The 14,625-nt window shown below is 41.9% G+C and overlaps 1 protein-coding gene across 3 annotated transcripts in view; it reads right to left on the reverse strand.

Annotated features, from left to right (window-relative positions):
* The window catches only part of ppargc1a (peroxisome proliferator-activated receptor gamma, coactivator 1 alpha), a 267,696-nt gene that overhangs the window by 77,760 nt on the left and 175,311 nt on the right, over nucleotides 1-14,625 (reverse strand). The gene's annotated exons all lie outside the window — the stretch shown is intronic.

The following is a 14,625-nucleotide window of genomic DNA, read 5'->3' on the forward strand; positions in this document are numbered from 1 at the left end:
GCCTGTTTTCTTTATCTTAATTCTCTTATTTTTAATTTAATGAGGAAATTATTATACAATATCAGCTTTTACCATGTTTTACATTATCAGTATACTTGATAAAAAAAACTGCATTAAATTCCAATTGGGGTCATTATAGACAAGAAATTAGTTTACATTCAGGATAAGCGCACCACTGAGGCCTTGAATCTAATTTGCCACTCAGTTTCAGGTTTTGGGTCACAGATCGATGGCTTGATTGAAGATTGCACTGCAGCCAAATAGTTAAGTCTAGTCCAGTTCCCAAACCTGCTGAACACCTGAGGTACAGCGATCAGTTGATCGAAAGAAAATGAATGGCCAGTTAGTTTAACAATAAAGAAATCATTTCACAAGTTTTTCAAGCAATAATGTCAAGCATTTGCTGTTTCCAACTTCTTAAATGTAAGGATTTGCTGTTTTTCTTTGTCATTTTTGATTGTAAATGAAGAGTCTTTGGGTTTTGGACAGTCGGTTGGACAAAGAAAGCAATTTGTAGATGTCACTTTGAACTCTGGGAAATTGGGATTAGCTTTTGTCACAATGTTTGGACATTTTATCAACTGCCTGATTAATTGATTAATCATGAACATTTGTCCCAGGGAGCACTCATATAAGCCTGCACAAAACCTGATAGTAAGAACTAATATTAGCTGAAATCCTGTGAAACAGCACAACATGCATGCACTTACATTGTGCTACTAAGGAACACTTACAAATGCCAGCTGATTATGGGGAGTTTTCAACATGACACCTTGTGGCTTCAGTGCAACTATTTATGACCACCCTCAGCTGCTTGACCTGTGTCTTTTTTGACAGCTAGTATGGCGTGCTTCTGTCTGTTTATAAAGACATGGGGTGTAAAAGCTCACATATGGTTATCAGCATGCTGGACAGACAGCAACAGGTTAGAGAGATGGATTAGCTGTAAGCTTGGGCTCATGTAAACGCTGAAAAGAATGTTTTCAAAAAAGACTTCATTTGAAGACTGCTTCAGGCGATGTTTTAATGCCATTATTCATACTATGCAATGAAGTCTAATTATGTCAGGGTGTACAACATACAAGATAGTTTTGGGTCTTACATTACAGAATGCATAATGATCCATGTACACCTCCTTGTCTGTGTGGGTTAATTAAAATACGGTTAAGGTGAGCTGCATTTCCGTGCGGTGAGAATTAAGAAAGTTACAGCAATTCTTTCAGATTTAAAAATAAATGTACATCCTGATTCTTAATTGGCAAAAATAATTTGCTATTACACCTAATTAGTTAAATGTGCAAATCCCCTTGGTGCAAAAAAAAAAGTTGTTGAAAAAAAGCCCCCCGTGGTGGCAGCGATGCCCAAGTCATTGAAGGTGACAGTGCCAACTTGGGCTGGCACCGCGCCCGGCCTCTCTGGGGACCACATGTGGCACGCACCATTGCATTGTTATATATCTGTGCCAACAAGCAACCAACCCACTGCCTTTGCCCTAAAATATGCCCCTTTAAATGCGCTCACCTGCCAAGATGCCCTCATGCACAACGGCCCGTGCAACCTTTAGAAAACCTTACTGTCATCTCTCCAGCTCACCCAGGAGGGCAGTAAATGAGGAAAATATACATTTTAATTGAGCTACTTAGAGTGCCTTATGCCCTTGTGGAGGCGAAATGACTGTAACTTCTATATGCACACAGTGTACAGTGTTCCGGATCATCCATCTCTGCTGCCAATGAAGCTACCTTGCCCGAGGGTGCAGCTACGCACTGCAATGCCTTCCTATGGGGACAGGGCCACTGACACTTCCAAGTCACCTTTTCCAGTCCCATTTCTACTTCTTGTTTCCCTTCCTCCCCTCCTCTAAAACATCCCTTCCTTCTTCATCCTGCTGCAAATAAACAGCAAAAAGGGCTTAAGGGGGGGCCGAGTGGCTGATTTCTTTTTTCTCCACGCTCCTTCCCATTTCCTCTAAAGTTACGGTCCCCAAAAATGGGCTTTAATGGGAAACTGAGGACAAGGTAAATGGGGACTTTATCTGGCCATCAGTTTGGCAGTTAGAACTGCTGCCGAATGGGCTTTGAAATCTCCTTAAGGCAACTCTGAGGTGGGGAAAGGAAGAGGGACAGCAAGGTGGGGTCAAAAGTAGAAGAGAGAAAGAGAGAGAGAGATAAGGGATATATATAAGGGATAGAGGGAGGAGGGTGAGAAAGAGATTGCGAGTGATGGGAGACAAGTGTGGCTGAAAATGACTGTATGAGCAGAGTGTATGTGGGGGAGAGAGAGGAAGAGGTGGAGATATGATCGGTCAGTGAGGACTAGAGGAGGTCAGAGTTGGATTAACCTGCATAAGGATTAGACAGCGCTGTGAGGGGAGCCTCGGGCCTACAGCAGCTGTTGCCCAGGGTGCCAGTCACTTTTCACTGCAAAATGTCTGTGTGTGTACATTTTGCTTTACAGATAAAATACACTTATATGTGTATGGTCGTTGTACACTGGCAGCTCACAAGTAAAGAGGATTTAGTTGCCGTGCAGCTGTAAATATTTGCGTAAAATGAACTGTTTGGAGTGAAAAGACCAACAATGAATTAATTCAAGTGACAAATATTGCCTGAGCAGTTAAAGCGCGATTAGCCTGATTTTCAGACTGCACTGCCTTTTAGTTTGACTTCATTTACTCAGCCTGGCATTGTGTTGTGGCACAAAAGCCAATTTCTTCTTGTGAGTTGGGGTAATTTGCTTTATTTTGCCTAACCACGTACTCATCCCAATGGCATAATTTTCTGTGGACACAGAAGCTGCTGTAGTGGCTACTAGGAGCTTTATTTCTGTAAGTTCACTGAAAATAACCTCATACTCACCCATCTTGTCACATTTTCAGGACACTTTTCTATCACCATTTTTTATGGATGTAGCTTAGTAAATAACTTGCCATGCAGAATGAAAACATCCACATCCTCAATTCTGCATACATAACTCTGACTGACCGTGTCAACAAAAAAAATATTGTTGACCAAACTGAAGTACCCCACTTGCAGGGGTACAGCAATGCCACTTGGATAAACTACACACAGAATGGCAGTACATCACTCCACTACAAGTGGTAGTAATAATAATAGCATTTTGTGCATGATTGCCTCTTGTACCTTAGCAATTTTTCAATTTTATACATACATTTGATATATATATATATATTTCAAAATATAGATATACATTAATTTGATATATATGTATATTTTATAATATACTTATTAAAATGACACTGAAACTACAGTGCCCTACTTTTATTAAGGAAATCACTTTGCCTTTATTTTTTAATGAAACTATATGGCAGGTTTCCGTCTTCACTGGGGAAAATAGGCTGTGGACTGGGTGCCACAGACAAGGTGGAAAAGTCAGAAAGCACTGAGAGACCGACAAATGCATTGGTGGTTTTGGTCTATTCATGGGATTTGATGACAGTAAGAAAAACATACAATAAAGCCAGCCTCAGGCTTTAAATTATTTAAATAACTGTTAAATCACCTTGCTTTAAAGTCAGCCTGAAGTTACTAGACGCCCTGTTTTGCATTTGACTTTAACTTTCTGTCAAGATTTATGTGCTTAAATATGCATATACATGTGACCAAGTGTCATCCGTCACACATATAAACACGCCAACAGTTTCACCAGAGCCCTCCACCATCTGTGGAGCTGCCCATCTCTCTTTCTCTCTTATCTTTTGGATTCGGCTGCAGAGGGGCTCTGGGCTATGTCATCTTGTCTCTAAACACACACACACACACACACACACACACGGACACACACCCACACGCACACACACCCACAGATCCTTCCTCCATCACAGTAGGAGACAGTGGGCTTGGCTTTCGCTCTGATCTCTCCATGCAGCCTCCGAGCCTTGGAGATAGGGTCAGCTCAGCGCATGATGGCCTTCCAATCCGTCTCTGATACAAACAATACACACACATAAACATACACACACACACGCACGGAAACATACACAGTCTCAGAGAAACTCACGCATCACACACAGCACGGGTCAATAACCAGGGTATACCAACAGCAATCACAGGACTGCTGGACGTGGGGGCTGTGTATTTGCGTGACATTCGATCGGATGGATTCGCCTTGTTCTTTGCCAGTCTCCCGGGAGAGGAAGGCAGAGGGAGGGGAAGTGATCTGTGGCATTCTTTCAGGGATGATTCTCTCCTCTGTCTCTCTGATGATGGTGGCCTTGGCTCACAATGGCGCACTACAGGTCCCGCATTGAAACAATTCCTCCTCCATGGGCCGCGTTTGCTGTTGACCCGGGGGGGGGATGGTTTGTTCACTGTTAAAGGTTTGGTTTTCATTGTGTGTGTGTGTGTGTGTGTGTGTGTGTGTGTGTGTGTGTGTGTGTGTGTGTGTGTGTGTGTGTGTGTGTACACAAGCACGTGGGACCCTTCAAGACGGTGTGATGGGTGTGTGTGTGTGTGTCTTTGAGCAATGTGTTTGGGAAACAGAGAGAGAGAGAGCTTTTATCTGTATTGTCAGGGGATAATCACACAGCATACCCTTGAATATCCTGTGTGATAAAATCTGATGTGACACTGTGGGATTGCAGGGATGATTGAACTCTTGTCTTAAAGAAATCAAGCAAATCCACCGTCACCCTGCTTTGAGATGGGGATACAACACAACAATGTCAAATGACTATGTTTGGAGCATGAGGCAATCAGGGAAATAGTATAACGGTTACAAGGCGGGCCAACATGCATTACCCTCTGAACATGAAACCTTGCTTACACCAGGGACGGTTTATCTCAAACAATTCTTTAGTGAATTGGATCTGAGAGTGTGTGTGCGCACTCCTGAATCAAACAAATAAAATGCATCAAGGATATCAAACAGACTGAAAAGAATTGGATTTAAACAAAGAGCAGACCTGAAATTGCTAATTTATGAAGGTAGTATTAGAGGTGCAAGTTTGAGTTTCACTTTTTGATCCTCAAAGGTAATTTGTTTTTAAAAAGGGACTCAAAAAGTTAGTGTTCAGTAGAAAACAGCATTCCTAGAGCTATAAGGAATGCAGTGCCTTGCTTAGAGACACTTCAGTCGCCATGATGATTTTTAAAAATACAAGCTTGCCTACACTTTGGTGGTTAAACATTAATGGGAGTCTCCTCACGCGAAGCGAAGCATCGATACGTTCAATTCACAGTGATTTCAACCTCCATTTGGCTGTCACTGACCTCAGCGACCCCAGAGCCAGCTGACCACACACCTCCTGGGGAGGAGGATCAGACATTTAGTCTAAAAAATAGTTTTTGTGTCTGAGATGAGTATACAGGGAGAAAACTACATTGGTTTTTTGATGGATTCATTGATTTTATTTCCACTACAGTGGGCAGGGTGATCTGCCCATAGTGACACAAGACAATTTGAGAAAGTAGGGGCCTTGACTGATAACAGATATAGTTAAGTTCACACCATATAGCCAGTAGGAGATTTGTGTGATTTGACAAGTGGGAATGGATTTCAGGCCACCTAAAAAACTGTGGGGTCCTGAAGTGTCGAGCATCACACATGCGTGATTTGGCGGACATTTGATACGATATTTATCCATCCTGTGAGGCGTGTTAGTGACAGACACTTCACAAACTTTCCGTGTGCATTGCTCCAACATGACATGGTGACAAGAACTGCTCAAATTCACGGAATTGAATTCTCCTGCCATCTGATATAATTGTGAAGTTGTTAAAAAAACGGTATCTTGGATTTGAATATTTCCTAACCCACCATGACGTCACCCACTGGTTTGTGGACTAACAGTTTGGCATTACGGCCATTGCCATCTTGTTTTTTTCGAAGCCAGAGGTGACCATATTTGGACAACAGGGTGTAGCTTGGGAGGATATCCTGATTGGATCTGATTGAAAAACTGAGGACATGTCAATCTAGCGACTTGTCAATCGCAAGATTACTATGCCCTAAGGCATACCCTGTTTTATCCTTGATCTTACTCTAAATGGGACCATAATTGACTAAATGAACTTCATGCTGCATTGAAGAAGACCTGAAACTAGTGACTGAGGGCATACACTCATTTGGACACTGCTTACTGAGGTAATAAATCAAGTGAGAAGAATCATCAGTTTCTCATAAGCTTATATAAAATTAGACTTTTCGAAACTGGTTGACTCCTTCTGGCCATGAGAAGGAACGCAGGTTTAGGGCACCTCTGCGTTTGCTTCACTTTTCAGACCCGTAAACTCCGACCACATTTTAAAACAGTCAAATTGGAAGTGTACATAGTACAAAAAATACTTTGAATTATACTTGAACTTTAACACGTAAATTAGTAAGTGATAATGAGCACTGATTACATTAACTTAAAAGAGAACGTGCACAATTGCCTTTTATCACCAGCATCTTGAAGGGGAAAACAGCCTAAAAATGGCAACCAGCGTCCATTAGCATGCCATCTGCAATGCGTAGAGATGTAAGAGAAGCCGAGCTCATAAAGCCTTGCCTCTCTGAAAGATTCTCCACGCTTGACCTTACGGATAATACTTCCGCTAGATTTTGGAGTGCTTAATAAGTAATATTCTGCTAAAGGCCAGCAGGTATGCGAAGCAGGGAATCATTATTGAATGAGGCTCAGACCAGGTTTATGGTCCCAATTATGCTTGGCTATAAAAGTCTGATACTGGCCGAGCAAAAACTTTCACAGAGTTTCCAAGTGGCTGAGGAAAGACTCTGGATTAGAAATTCATTTGAGAAACATGATGTGCAATTATGATCGTGCGATGGGGGAAGAAGTTGCATCATACTTACACCAGCTTTTATCTCTGGTCATATCAAGGCTAATATCTCTTTAAATATGCAGTTTTCAAGACTGAATGTGATTGGAAAGAGACACACAATGGCTGCATCTACAAAATGAATTTTGGGTTTGGTACACAGAGTTATAAATCAAACCATCGCTTATTATTACAAATCTCAATTAGCTAACATTTTTCAAACATAATCCTTTGAATTGATATGAGTAATATTACTATCTAAATGTGTATGAATAGACTTAACCCAGTGACAGAGTATACACAGCAGATGAGTTGTAAATATTTCATTTTGATTTCTGGGATGAGCTTTTATTATTGATGATGAAGGGCTTCTTGCGTAAAGATTATGGTAAAATGGATATTACTCTCACTGAAGGTTTTATAACTCCTATGGTTAAGATAAGACCATGAATGACACAGAGGGAAAGTTCAGTCTACCATCCTCTATCTATATAATATCACCTCTTCCTCTCTTTTACTCTCCTGTCATCTCTATTCCTCTCTGCTGGCCCTGAACCCGCACCTGCACCCACACCCGTTCCTTTTTCTCTTTCATGGTCTCATTTGTCTTCTTGCGTCTCTCTCTGCCAGTCTCTGTCACGCTTTCACCCTCCTTCTCATCTCTCCATTCCCCCCTCCCTCCCAGGAATGGATTCAGGTGAGCCAATTTCATCTCGGTCATGCCTCTTGTTTGCAACAGTCAATTCGGCTTCTCGGGAAAATGGCCTCCTCTCTTCATCGAGGGCCTTTTCATTTGGACAACTTGGCTCCTTTGCCCTAACCCTGAAATTACTTTTGGGTGGTTGTGAAAAGGGTGATGCGTTAGTGTGATACGGTGCCGTCTTTTCGTACTGGACTGACACCTCTGTCTAGTGGCAATGGTTTTGTTTGGCTCAAGCCAAGAGTGAAGGGCCACAAGACTGATTATGAAAATGGGATTAGTCGATGCAACTTTGGGTGAATCCACTTGAGCAGCCTGTTGAGTCACCATGAGAACAAAAAGGAGCATGAAAGGTATTTCTTTTGAATTAAAGGGGTGAAGACATTGTGTATGTTTGGCATGGGTTAATACATTTTGCTGTCAGTGAGTGCAAAGGGAGTTTGAACACCCACATCTTTCAACATGTTTTCAAAAAGCATCTCATACAATTCAACAGATGAAAGAAAGGAGCAAGACTGAAAAAGTCTGTAGAGTCTAGGAGCAGCTCTGTAAACACAAGCTCAGGCGCAGTGCTTAGTTATTTGAGCTGATGCTTATCCAGACAATCCAGACATGTTGGTATTGAGCATGTATGATGTCTACCATATTCATCAAATTAAAATTAAAATGAATATAATATTTTTATTGATCGCAGCACAAGATGGAGAGTTATCAATTAAGTTCTTACAATTCATCCTGAGGGAGAAGTTTTGACATGTGTGTCCAGTTTCTTGGCAATCCATCCAACATTTGGTCAGACAGTTGACCCAAAACTAAGGATGCCCCTAAATCAAATACTTGATTAAATATGTAATAATAGTATGTCATAACAATAACAGATCCAGCTAAATCTGACACACCTTATTTTTCTTGACATACTTGATCCAAATATGGTAGGTCCTGGTTCAAACATTCATATATACATTGAGACACTCTGATTCCTGAAATTGACATGACGTGATTTGCTAGTATCACTCTACTTGGAGTTGTTGGAACAATACTCGCAAAAAAGAGTGAACTTCTTCCCTCACAAATAATCTTTGGCCGAGCACTGATGCTAGCGTACAGGGGGCACTTTAGCCAATCAACAGACCAGCTAAAACGTGGCCCCTTCATCAAATTACTCACGGAATTAACACTAAGTAGTGATAGCTGATATGACCTGCCGTCACTGACATTTGTCATTAGAACTGGTGAAAGCGACAGTTAGTGCTGGCTAAAAATGAAGCTGATATGATAATAAGTATCGGGCCCAATACCAATCAAGTCACATTAAGATGAAAATCTCTTTTACAAGTGAGACCTTGTCAAAGACAGGGTCAAAATATCAGCACGAAGGACATGACAAGACAACAAAGACATCAAATCACATCATAATAGCAGCAGTAAGTATAAAAGTACACTTCATAATACAGTGCATAGGCAAAGCAACAATATTTAGACTGTGGCTGGTGGTGATTATTCCATTATTCTGCATTATAATGGAATAATGGCATTATTATTCTATTTAAAGACACAAGGGTCTCAAGTGTAAGCCTGGCCTGCAGATCATTCCAGGACCACAGAACAAAGTAGAACAAGCTTGTTTTGCTGAACTCTGATCAGACGGAAGGAACTTTGACTGAAGCCATTTATGCGACCTGAGATTATGACTGTTTTGCAATGAGAAAAACTTCCGTCTTAAGTATGTAGGAAATTTCCCTAAAATAATCTTGTAGATTGTACCACCCCATAGTGAGATAACCTACCCATATGCTGTATAAGGTACAGTGATGGGTCCTAAAGCTAGAATTAGTCACATCGGGCCTGAGTGATACAGGGGTTCGGGTTTGGATGAGGTGGACGGTGAGGCAAACCTGTAAATGGTATCACCAAAATCAATAGAGTCAGAAAGAGGCCAGCAACTAAGATTTTTCTTGAAGCCGTGGAAAAACAAGACTTCAGCCTGCACAGAAAGCCAAGAGTGAATTTCACTTTCTAACCAAGGTGGTCTGTATGTTGTTTAAAATTTAAACTCTTGTCCAACCACATTCCCAGGTATATTAGGATCAGTTTGGAACATCTCTACTCAAACCAAAAAATGTAATCTTATGGTGGCGCTAGATGAAAAGTGATGGGAAACATTAATGTTTTTACCACCAATTGTGTCCATCCGTGTTGGTAGATGTTGACATATTTACTGAAAAGTGAAAACTTTGCTCATTAGGTGGCACTGGATGAAATGTCGAGGGGTCACCAGTCAGGAGCCTTCATCCTCAGGAGACCATGGTTGTCTGTACCAAATTATGTGACAATCCATGCATTAATTCAGTGTTCCTCAATCCTGATCCCTATCCTGGTCCTTGGGCACACCTGCCCTGCATGTTTTAGATGTTTCCCTGCCTCAACACACCTGATTCAAGTGATAAGCTCATCATCAAGCTCCGCTGAAGCCTGATAATGACCCATTCATTTGAATCAGGTGTGTTGAGGCAGGGAAACATCTAAAACATACAAAGCAGGCATCCCCAAGGAGCAGGATTGAAGAAAACTCGTTAATAGATGAGATATTTCAGTCTGGACCAAAGTGGTGGACTGACCATCCAAAGGACCAGCTGACCGGCATTGCCATCCCTCAAGCCAAGCCAAGCATGTCTAAAAACAAAAAGTGTTTTGTGCCTCGTCAGACGCTTCCTTTGTGCAAGAATCCCTGAAAACCTTATTCTACTTATTTTGCTATGTTGCCAAGCAATTAAGTTTGCGTACAAACCATGGAAGTATATTAAAACTTGGCTTACTGTGGTTCAGCTGCGGAAAAAATATCAGGTGTTGAGTGAAAGTGATTTTCTAAGGAAATGTTGCTGCGTAGCACATTATAGCTCAGAAGACTCCAATGGCATACAAAGTGGGACCTGATGTTCCCTTGACAGAGTTCTTTTAAGTTAGGATGATGTAGTCAGCAGCTCATTAATGCTTTGTTAACATTTTCTGTAATGGGAAATAAATTAGGCACAAGCAATAAAAAAATTATAAGAATATTTTCTCACCTGTTCATAAGCCTTGACATTTCAGAGAAGGGAGACCTTTAGCTCACCAATCAAGTTTGACATTAGGTGACAGACATGACTATAACCCAATGATGCTGATCCAAGTGTGCAAGTATTCTTTTGATTATGCTCCTCTAGCTGCCTTGCTGTTTCACTCCTGCCCATCTCTCCCTCTTTTTCTCCTTTTTTGTCTCGTCCTCCGAGAGATCACTCTGTCCACATGCTCCAGCCATTAGCTAATAATTCTCTCAGATCATGAGTCGTTTACTTCACTCACTCAAGCACCGCCACACTCGTCTAATGGTGATGACCCGGGTGTGTGCGCGTGTGACAGAAACTTTTGCGTGTGTGTTTGCGTGCGTGTGCTTATACATACTCTGCGGATGCATCTGTTACCTGCGCCGCCTTCACGTGTCATTGGCTGTGGGAAATGAGAAGCCCTTGCCTCTCAGCCTCCCATCCCAAGAAATAGGAGCTGAATGGCGCACAGCTCTGACCGGAGGCAATCAGAGTTAGCTTTAACGGTGGGAGCTAATGAGAGAGGGCTAGTGCTGTGACTGTTTAAAGAGGGTGCAGAGCCACGGCAAGGCAAACATGCTCAGTTGATTTTGACGCATCGTGCGCGCGCGCACACACACACACACACACACACACACACACACCAGCTTGAAACAGATGAGAAATTTGGATTGTATTAGCATTTAGGTAAAAAATGGAACATAAGTGTTTAATAAAAAATACTTCAAAATGTTCGTAATTGCATGTATTGGCCACACCCTGTCACATTTGACTGATTCCAATGCAACCAACACACAAAAACACACAGACACATCATTCCCTCAGCCACCCACTTAACATTTTGGTATGCGCATACATACACACAGACGACCCATCACAACTGTATCCTCGAGGGAAATCAGGCCATTCAGAGGACTGCATATGTCACATGTTGACATTATATCCTTATCATTACTTGATGCATAGGAGTGGAATTAACACAATTTCCCCTGAACATTAGAAATCACATCTGTAAATGTTGATATAAACAAACAATGGGAATTTGAATAAAAAGTGAGCCACGCAGACAGACAGCGAGAGAGAAGCTGAAGACCAAAAACACCCAAACACTCCCCCGCTCTCACTCAAAGATAGGATCACAATCAGATAACACACACACACACACACACACACACCTGCTTGTTTGTCTGCTCCCCTTCTCCGACCTCACTGATTCTTCCAGTAAAGAAATAGGGATAAGTAGAGAGACAGGAGGAAGGGGGAGGGAGGAAAGGAGGGAGGAGTAGAATGGCATTATGTCTATCGGTGTGGATAATTGAATGTTGGAGCGTTTTTCTCCAAGCCTTTGTTGTCCAATCAATACACCAGTTCCCAAGGGAGCTAATCTGTATTAGCAGAATTAGCCTGCTGGCTAACTCAGATGTCTCAACCAGGCCCCCTTTTCCTTGTCCACCAGAGTGATGTGGGGATGGGGGATCACTGACAGCTGTGTGTGGATGGGGTGAAGGATCCTTTATGGTAGTACAGAGGTAAACATAAAAGTGCAAAGGAAGGTATATTCAATGTATTTACCAGAAGTTTTAAAATTTATATCACACTACATCCCTGTTCAACTGTGTTGGTCAAAACAGTAACTTTGGTACTGACAGTATTGACGACTTCTCACAAACTGAATGACTGCTATCTGGAAAACAGCCAATTTTAATGGAGCAATATGTACGAATTCTCAAAATTCTCAACAGTTATTACACACATTATGATGTCTAGCCCTGGCACGTCCCGGTCCAAAGTTCTTGTACTAGCGGTGTAAACACTAACACTTCCCACTACCCTGGTCCCCAAGCTCCCAGTCAAAACTGCTAGCTGCATGGCTAACTGAACTAACAAGCTAAGGGCAGCTACAGTTAGCAGTTGCTCTGGTGATATGCTGCCCAATATTTGTTTAGAGTATGAATTTGACAGGTGGCCAATTCTTACATATTGCACCTTTAAGTAATAAAATAGGAAATACTGAAAAAATATATTAAGTGATGCTGACATCATTCTGTGTTTGATGGCAACAACAGAACTTTCACCATTTTGCTGAAACTTTATCTGCCTTGAGAAAGAAAGTGAAACATCAGCCCGCGATAATTAACACCATCAATCATGCAAGATGCTCTGTGGTTCCAGGTAAGATGCTCTGAATCTGATAGAAAATGATGAATATGAATGATGGAAGAGAACTGGTGTTTATCAGAAACACCTTTACGTTACTGTAGACACAAGGGGAAACTGCAGCGCTGTGTTTACAGAGCTCAACATGGAACATATGAGAATTAGCAGGGTGTGTGAGTGAGTGTGTATGTGTTGTACACTTGATTATACTCCATTTGAGTTCAAATGGGTGTTCCACTCTGTGTTTGTGTGTGTGTTTGTGCATCTGTGTGTGCGTGAGCATTAAGAATGAGCGGCCTGCTCGTGCTAATGAGAGGTGAAGGGAGACAGTAATTGAAACCCTGGGGAGAATGGGAGACGGAAGTAGAGGAGGGGGGGGGCGGGCAAATGGAAAAAACACACTCCCTGTACTCCTTTATTTTCACCATGGATCTAGGCAGCATGTTTCCCCAAGAGACACAGCTAGAGGGGAGAGGGCTCTCTTTCTCTCTTTCACACGTTTCATGTTGTGCGCTTACATTACAAAACACGCAGTCAGGGCCAATGAATGAATGACATAAAGAGCTGATTTGGATTTGCATGAAACCAATTCTCGCTAAAAAATCAGTCTGCAGTTGGTGCACATCACGGTGGAATGCAAAGTGGAGTACAAACCATGTGGGCAGGTATGTGGAAAGATACTTGCAAAGTGGGGTTATTTAGGGTCAAAAGTAGAGTCACATTAATTGTTAAGTCATTGGCAGTTGGAGCATTTCCAAAGCTTTGATGGCCATGAAATTTTCGGAGGTGAATCATCCGTACAAAAGATAGAAATGCCGGGTTTTTATTTTCTCAAAGTTAAAGGTTCAATCGTGTGTTGATAAAAGTGCAACAAGAGAAGGAAACTATGACTCCGAAGGAGCATTTTGGTTGAAAACCTCCAATAACCTTGCTTAAAATGTCTTTTGTGTGCACAGCTAATGCCGAGCTGAAGCTAAAGGTTATACCTCATTGAATTAGATCAGTTCACTTTTGCATTCTGGGTCATTTTTAGATGGAGTCAGCAACTATGGTGCAGTGATCTTTGGTACCAATTGTAACAATGAAGGGCTCTGAATTTGTTACATCCCCTGATCTCCACCTCTTACAGGCTTAAGTATTGGGTATAGGAGTATTTAGAGCCATAAACCAAAGTAATTCTAGATATATAAAAGTGAAGGCCATGAATCATGCATAATTATAATCAAACATAAATCCATAGGCTTAGGAGTTAAATTAATAAAGAGGTGACTGAAATGCTGTGTTTGTTCACCTTATGTGTCCCGACTCCCTTCTTGCCCTTTCATAGTTTCTTCAATCGAATACAGCATGTTCTGTCCTATGAGACAAATTGTGCCAATGTACTATTTCAGCTTGGCCATGATGAGCCACAAGCATGGGTTTACTTGACCCTGGCCATATCGGGACACCGTGCTGCCTGCTGCAGGGGACAGAGGTGTTGTAACATTGTCACCATGTAATAACTCACAGCCTTGTGTGATGACATCCAAGACGCTCCCCCCCCCCCCACACACACACACACTTCGAGCATCTGGACAAGGCCTTTGAAACGGTATGCTATCACCCCACAGTTTAAGTTGCTAACAATATTTATGTAAACTGGTTGCTGCATGCTTGCCACGGACAGAATGTTATCAATGCAGGAAAAAGGAGAAAAAAGAGCAGGCAAGGTCTTTAATCAACCTAGCACTCGGCACAGTGCAGGCACAGGAACAGCCATGCATGTGCGCGCACACACACACACACACACACACACACACACACACACACACACACACACACACACACACACACACACACACACACAAATAAACACACACTCCTGGAATTCTTCCAGGGAAGCTCCAGTTGTTACAAAACTACC

This window comes from Pagrus major, chromosome 10 (genome assembly GCF_040436345.1).
Source record: "Pagrus major chromosome 10, Pma_NU_1.0".
NCBI classification, from domain to species: domain Eukaryota; kingdom Metazoa; phylum Chordata; class Actinopteri; order Spariformes; family Sparidae; genus Pagrus; species Pagrus major.